We start from the raw sequence: 6,000 nt of genomic DNA, 5'->3' as shown, positions 1-6,000 counted from the left end.
GACGACGCACAGACGGCTGGATAAAGCCAACGTATTTAAAAACGCTGGATAGCAAACATGCCAAGCTAGCTATCTAACTACTAACTTGGTTAGTACCAAGCTCATTTACGGGGAACGAGAAAAAAAAGCGAGAAACAAACTAGATGAATAAAATAAGCCAAAAAAGAACAATTGCCATGCAAGCACAGCGTCGGCGCATGAAGAAACACATGCACGTGTTTCTCTTTTTGTTGACCGAGCGCAGCCTTACCAAGTGTAGCGTACATATATCCGTTCTCTGAGGCCAGATGTTGACCGTCTTCTCCAACGATAGGCGTTAATAACGTGTTTACGCCGTTGATGACGCCAAACACGCTGCCGTCGTTTGGAACTGACATATTTGCACGCCTCACGCTGTTGTCTGCTGCGGCACTGGCTGCACGCAATCGGCACTGCCAGTCGAGAGAGTGTAAAAGAGTTTTAAAGTGTAGGAAGAAATTTTTTTTTAAAGGAGATGTCGAATTATATTAACAACTTACAGCAGAGTAAACAAAAATAAAGGGAAAAAAACTGAGCATAGTGGCAACAACCACTGCCCCGTTTCAAAAAGGACGCTCCTACCTTCCATCTATCCATCCATCCATGTAGAATGTTTCTCTACTAGGACTGCACGACATCTACACTTGTGTGAAAAGAAAACGGCGTCGTATAGAGGGCGCTAGGCTACACTCGTGGAACGAATGGGTGAATCGAACGGACTTAACGTATTCTCGCGCGCTTTTAGTTGGGAGTCCCGGCCCCCTGCTCGGGCCTGCGTACCTGAGTAGGGGAGCCTCCTATATTGGTGGAAGCAAAGTTTTCAATCAATCAATCAATCAATCAATCAATCAATCAATCAATCAATCAATCAATCAATCAATCCCTCTAGTTAATAGTAAGAAACTCTATGCATGATTAGGGTGGCAGCCACCTTAGCATGATGGAGCAATAAAAAACTATGTTGACTACAACTGTTGAGCACTATGTTGAGCACTATGTTGAGCACTATGTTGACTGCAACTGGAGTGGGGCGTCCAGTGTTAATCGTCCAAGGTAGCACTCGCGGAGCGTTCGGTCACTGCGTGTTACTACCTGGCGGAGAACAGACGGGACGTCAAGCCCGCCTGCAGCCCACGTGCGAAGTTTTTTTATTTTATCCAAGTTCTGTTTATTTCAGTCTTCTTACTTTTTACTTCATGCACGTTTAAGTATCACCAAGTATATTTGAGCATATTTATGTTTTTATCATGGGTGGATGGATGTATAAGGCTGAACCCTTTAAATCGGGCGGTGGCTCAAGCCACCTAGCCATGACATTATATTCTTATCTTGATTGTAGCCACCAATCATATAACCTTCGCTTGGTTACTTCTACCTGCTTAAAATCTACTTTCCCTTCATTGTCCTTAAACCCCCATGCATTGGATAAATCAGCCCGCTGCTTTCCACTGCAGGGTGAAGCCCTTTACAGAAAGGTATCAAGTGTTCAGCCGTTTCCTCCTCCTCTCCGCACGCAACGCACAACGTGTCTATCTCGTGGTACCTGACTCTATGGCTGCGTTCCAATACTCTAGACGTCTAACAAGACGTCTAGTGTGACGTCTAGGAAGCAGTCTACGGACGCGTTCCATTTCTCGGCGAAGCAGTCTCATAAGACTGCTTCGCCGAAGTCCACATTGATGCAGGCTAACTTGCTGTCTGAAGATGGCGGAGCTGATGTACGCGGATGAGCGAGTCATGCTCTTGCGGGCGTCGGACTGTACACGGAGTATAGGAAAGGAAAAATGTGTCATTCTATTATGTTATTTGGTACGCAAACTAGTGGCTAATTAATCTTCGTGGACGTGCGATTCCTAGAAGTGAATCACACAGGAGAAAATCGTGCAGTTGAGAGCTTTGCTACAGCAGCGGACGCTGTAGGTCTGTTTACGTGATCCGGCACCTGACGATGCCGGATCTTAATTAGCACCTTGATTTTAGAGAATACTCGTCGCTGTCGTTGGTTTCCTCGGCGGGCGTTAAGACGGCTGGCGTGACGGTTAACAAATGTGTTCTTCTGTTGCTGTATTAGTTGCATCAACTCTTTCGCGTGCATTTTTTTATCTCTACACTCTCAGAACAAATACACCGGCATGTTGCGAATTGATTTTAGTCTTTGCAGGATTAAAGATCGCTGCTGTATTTAGGTCTCTCGCTGTCTCCGAGTGCCACGTAGGGCAGACAGCAGGTTTAATGTCACGTATGTGTTTTCCTGTTGCAGTGTATATTAGCCGTATCGCATTTCGCGCATATTGATTACAGTCTTTCGTATTCTTGCTTATGTTTACAGGACCGTCTGAACGAGCACGTTCGAGGAGCATGTACAGTTGAGCATCAATAATAAAAGAATAATCGCATATCTCTTTAGCGTCGTCTTCGGAGAGCGGCCCCGTGTGCTACAAGTAGACTGACCGATAGGCACATCCACCAGTCCGGTTTACGCGCAAAGTCATTGCAGAAGAAATGTGTAAACTTGTTGAAAACACGTTTTTAATTATCGTTATTGCTCATTTTGTGAAAAATAGTAGTACAACTGTTCATAAGCTTTAGTTACATTATTATGCCGCGAGGCGGCGTGAGCACTAGACAAGTTCCAATACATGGACATGTAGACTGCTTCATAGACGTCACACTAGACGTCTTGTTAGACGTCTAGAGTATTGGAACGCAGCCTATGTCTTACCGCAAAACTCCCGTCTTGGCCTCAAAGAACAAAGAGCTTCCCCTAAAATTATCATAGATATTTTCTTTGTCAATTTCCTGCTTAAAGGTCCTGTATGTTTCCAGTGCCGATTTCGTCAGCATCCCTGTTTTCCACAGAGCTCTTTCTGTTTCTTTAACCTTTTTCTTGACCAATAATTACTGATTTGCCCCCCTATTGCTGTTTGCCCCCTATTGCTGAACCCGCCGCGGTGGCTTAGTGGTTAGGACGCTCGACTACTGATCCGGAGTTCCCGGGTTCGAACCCGACCGCGGCGGCTGCGTTTTTATGGAGGAAAAACGCTAAGGCGCCCGTGTGCTGTGCGCTGTCAGCGAACGTTAAAGATCCCCAGGTGGCCGAAATTATTCCGGAGCCCTCCCCTACGGCACCTCTTCCTTTCTTCTTTCACTCCCTCTCTTATCCCTTCCCTTACGGCGCGGTTCAGGTTTCCAACGATATATGAGACAGATACTGCGCCATTCCCTTTCCCCAAAAAACCAATTATTATTATTATTATTGCTGTCCAGATATTTGCCTGTCAATTTTCTAGTTCGCTTTCTCCAAGTTTTTTCTCCAAGCGCCACCTGATAGTTTACTTCGAGGCCTTGTCGTGCACAATCCGCCTTGCACATTGCTCTACACTTCTCATAACTTATTTTCCCAGCATTCCCAGTTCGGCGCAAATGGCAAACGCACGTGGGCGGAGGGCGCTAAACGGCGGTACGTGCATTTGTTTTTAGCTTTTGAGTTCTGGGCTTGCGCTTTCTGAAGCTTAATTTGTGACTGTCAGCTTTTGTTGATGTGTTGGTATTCGTGTGTTTTACTGAAAGACATCCAATGGGCTGACTGTGCAGCGCACTGTGCGGTCGTCTCAAATCGCAATGACCAGATTTGGGCAATGATTTGGGCGCGCTTGTGTTGCGGAACCGATGACAACAAAGTCTTGACCGGGCTTCACGAACCATATCGGAGCCGTTTTCTCGTGATTGGTCTCGCTTCTTTGCAGTATCTTTGTTTTGGCAGTGATAACAGTTACAGATGTCGCTGGCACTTCGATGGAAGGCGAAATGTGGGCATATTTATTCCTAGCAGTGGAACGCTCCGGGTCTTATGTTCTCTGCAAGACTCGGTCTCATCTGGAAAGCAAATGTTGAACTATTTTTGTATTTAAGTGCAGTTCTTATAAAGTGCATTTCACCTTGACAGTAACACCTTTGTAGAAAGCGAAGAAAACTGCGCGAACGAGAGACGGACGGTGAAGAGGCATGCGTTTTGCATTGTTTGTTTTTCGGTGTGCTTGTCCCCCCTTTTTGGGGATCTACATTTCTGCTTGTTGCCAGATAACGTTTATTTGTTGCTATCAGATGGTTGGCGTTTGCACTGTCCAGATCGTGAGGCACTCGAGTGTGTGCTTTTGCGGATAGTTTTTTATGTTTTTTTGTTCTCAGAGTGGGCCGGCGCAGTTTACCACTGTCAATTTGTTCGCGACAGTTTTCCAGCTGTTGGAATTTTTGTTTAGGCACTTGTTCACGTGTCGGCGTTTCTTGATAAGGTCGTAAGTCAGATTCTGAGATCGCTTATACATACGCCTTGTATTCGTTCTCGTAGTAAAGTTGTTTGTCTGCATTTGCATGCGCCTATGCCTCTTCACCGTCGTCCGAGTTTCGTTCGCGCAGTTGTTTCCTCGCATTTGTGATGAACCATCTAGCCCGACAAGTTCTACTGATTTGTAGGAAGGTATTCTACGCGCTGAATTGTGTGCATGTGCGGAAAGCACTGAACAAGCAATAGCACAAGCATTGTGCACGTGCTCGCTACGTTACAACTCTGATACCGTCCTAGAGGTCATACTGGCGCACGGCGTCTGTCTTGGCCCGGTATTTCCCGCAGCAGGTCCTGAACATCAGTTTACTCGCGCAGTGGGTTGCTTTTTGCGCATAGCCAGGGACACGGGCTGATATAGTAATCATGTTGTGCGTGTGAAGCGTACTACACAGACAGAAAACATATAAGTGACCGCATTTTCGATCTACCGTAGTGCTTGAACTGTCAAGATAGTAACAATGTAATCCTGCTTACATTCCATATATGTTCTAAGCTAAAGAAAGATTGTATAAACAAGCCTGCGAGAAATTCTATGGCGATTTGCAGTGCGCATTTCAGCCCCGGTGATTTTTTCTAAAGTACGACCAGCGGGCAGTGATTTTGCCTGACATAAGTTGTTTTCAAGTCTTGGCAGAAACTTTTTCCAGCAGTGACCGCTTGACCCAACGGGTATATTTTCAGAAAAGAAAACATCTGTTTCCTGCATGATTCAGTGTGCACAGCACTTTTAATCATTAGTTCCTGGATATGTACTAAATTCGGAGTGTGGATGTGACTTTGTGGAGACATGGAAGCATGCTTCTGCAGCTGCTACAGACAGCTACTAGCATTTATGTCACTGAAGTAGTAGTAGTTACTGTTTTCTTTCAAGCTACAGCTACCTTGCTTTTTGAGTTATATCTGCTAAAAAGATGTTTCCGTCGGGGCTTATGCACGATTTAAATGGCACTCAAAATCTTTGTCCACTGCTGGTGCTTTAAAAGAAATCACCGGGGCTGATACGTGCATTGCAACAGTCTTTACCGCTTTGTATCTATGTTTTGTTATTACCCAGATCATGATTCTTTGTGTTATGCTTTTTAGGTAGCCAGATGCGACGGTGTCTTTGCTGAAGGTGAGAAACATGGCCAGTGACTGTGATGTCAACGTATAAACCTCCTTCACCCTGCGACGTCACGAAGATGCAGTGGCGCTGATGTCAGCAGCGACTTTCTCATGGTAGGCAAAACAGGTTCTGCCTGCCCGTGCTTACCACAGCTGCCACAGCTATTGGCGGCTGCATCATGGCCTTCGCACTGCAGAAGCAGCATGTATTGACCAGCTGCGCCACGATTGGAACCGTGTAGTAACATAAAAGGAAATTTAAATTAGCCTCGACAGGTTTTTCGCAGATAAGTACCGCATTAGGGAACTGGCTAACAGGCAATAGGCCGCGGTATTAAAACGTAAAGTCTGTGAGTCGATCGGCACTGCCGCTCAATGTGCTTAATAGCATGCAAGCTGCTGCGTTCATTCGCCTGAACATCAGCACAGTACGCTTATAACTGTGCAAGGACAAAAGCACATATGTAGCTGCACACGTATTTATCACCCTGAGCTCATGTACACGGGGTGCCGGCAGGTTCGCTTGCCCCCAA

General features: G+C 45.8%; 1 protein-coding gene across 6 annotated transcripts in view; it reads left to right on the top strand.

Annotated features, from left to right (window-relative positions):
* The first annotated feature begins 3,412 nt into the window (after positions 1-3,412).
* LOC144121996 (uncharacterized) overlaps positions 3,413-6,000 on the top strand; it is a 117,406-nt gene continuing 114,818 nt past the window's right edge. For all 6 annotated transcript variants that reach the window (XR_013312771.1, XR_013312769.1, XR_013312772.1 and 3 more), the window contains exons 1-2: positions 3,413-3,478; positions 5,447-5,581. The gene's annotated coding sequence lies outside the window, so the exon portion shown is untranslated. The remainder of the gene's footprint in view (positions 3,479-5,446; positions 5,582-6,000) is intronic.

The sequence above is a fragment of the Amblyomma americanum genome, chromosome 2 (genome assembly GCF_052857255.1).
Source record: "Amblyomma americanum isolate KBUSLIRL-KWMA chromosome 2, ASM5285725v1, whole genome shotgun sequence".
Lineage (NCBI taxonomy): Eukaryota > Metazoa > Arthropoda > Arachnida > Ixodida > Ixodidae > Amblyomma > Amblyomma americanum.
Note: the sequence above shows the minus strand (reverse complement) of the source record. Positions and strands in the feature narration are given on the sequence as shown.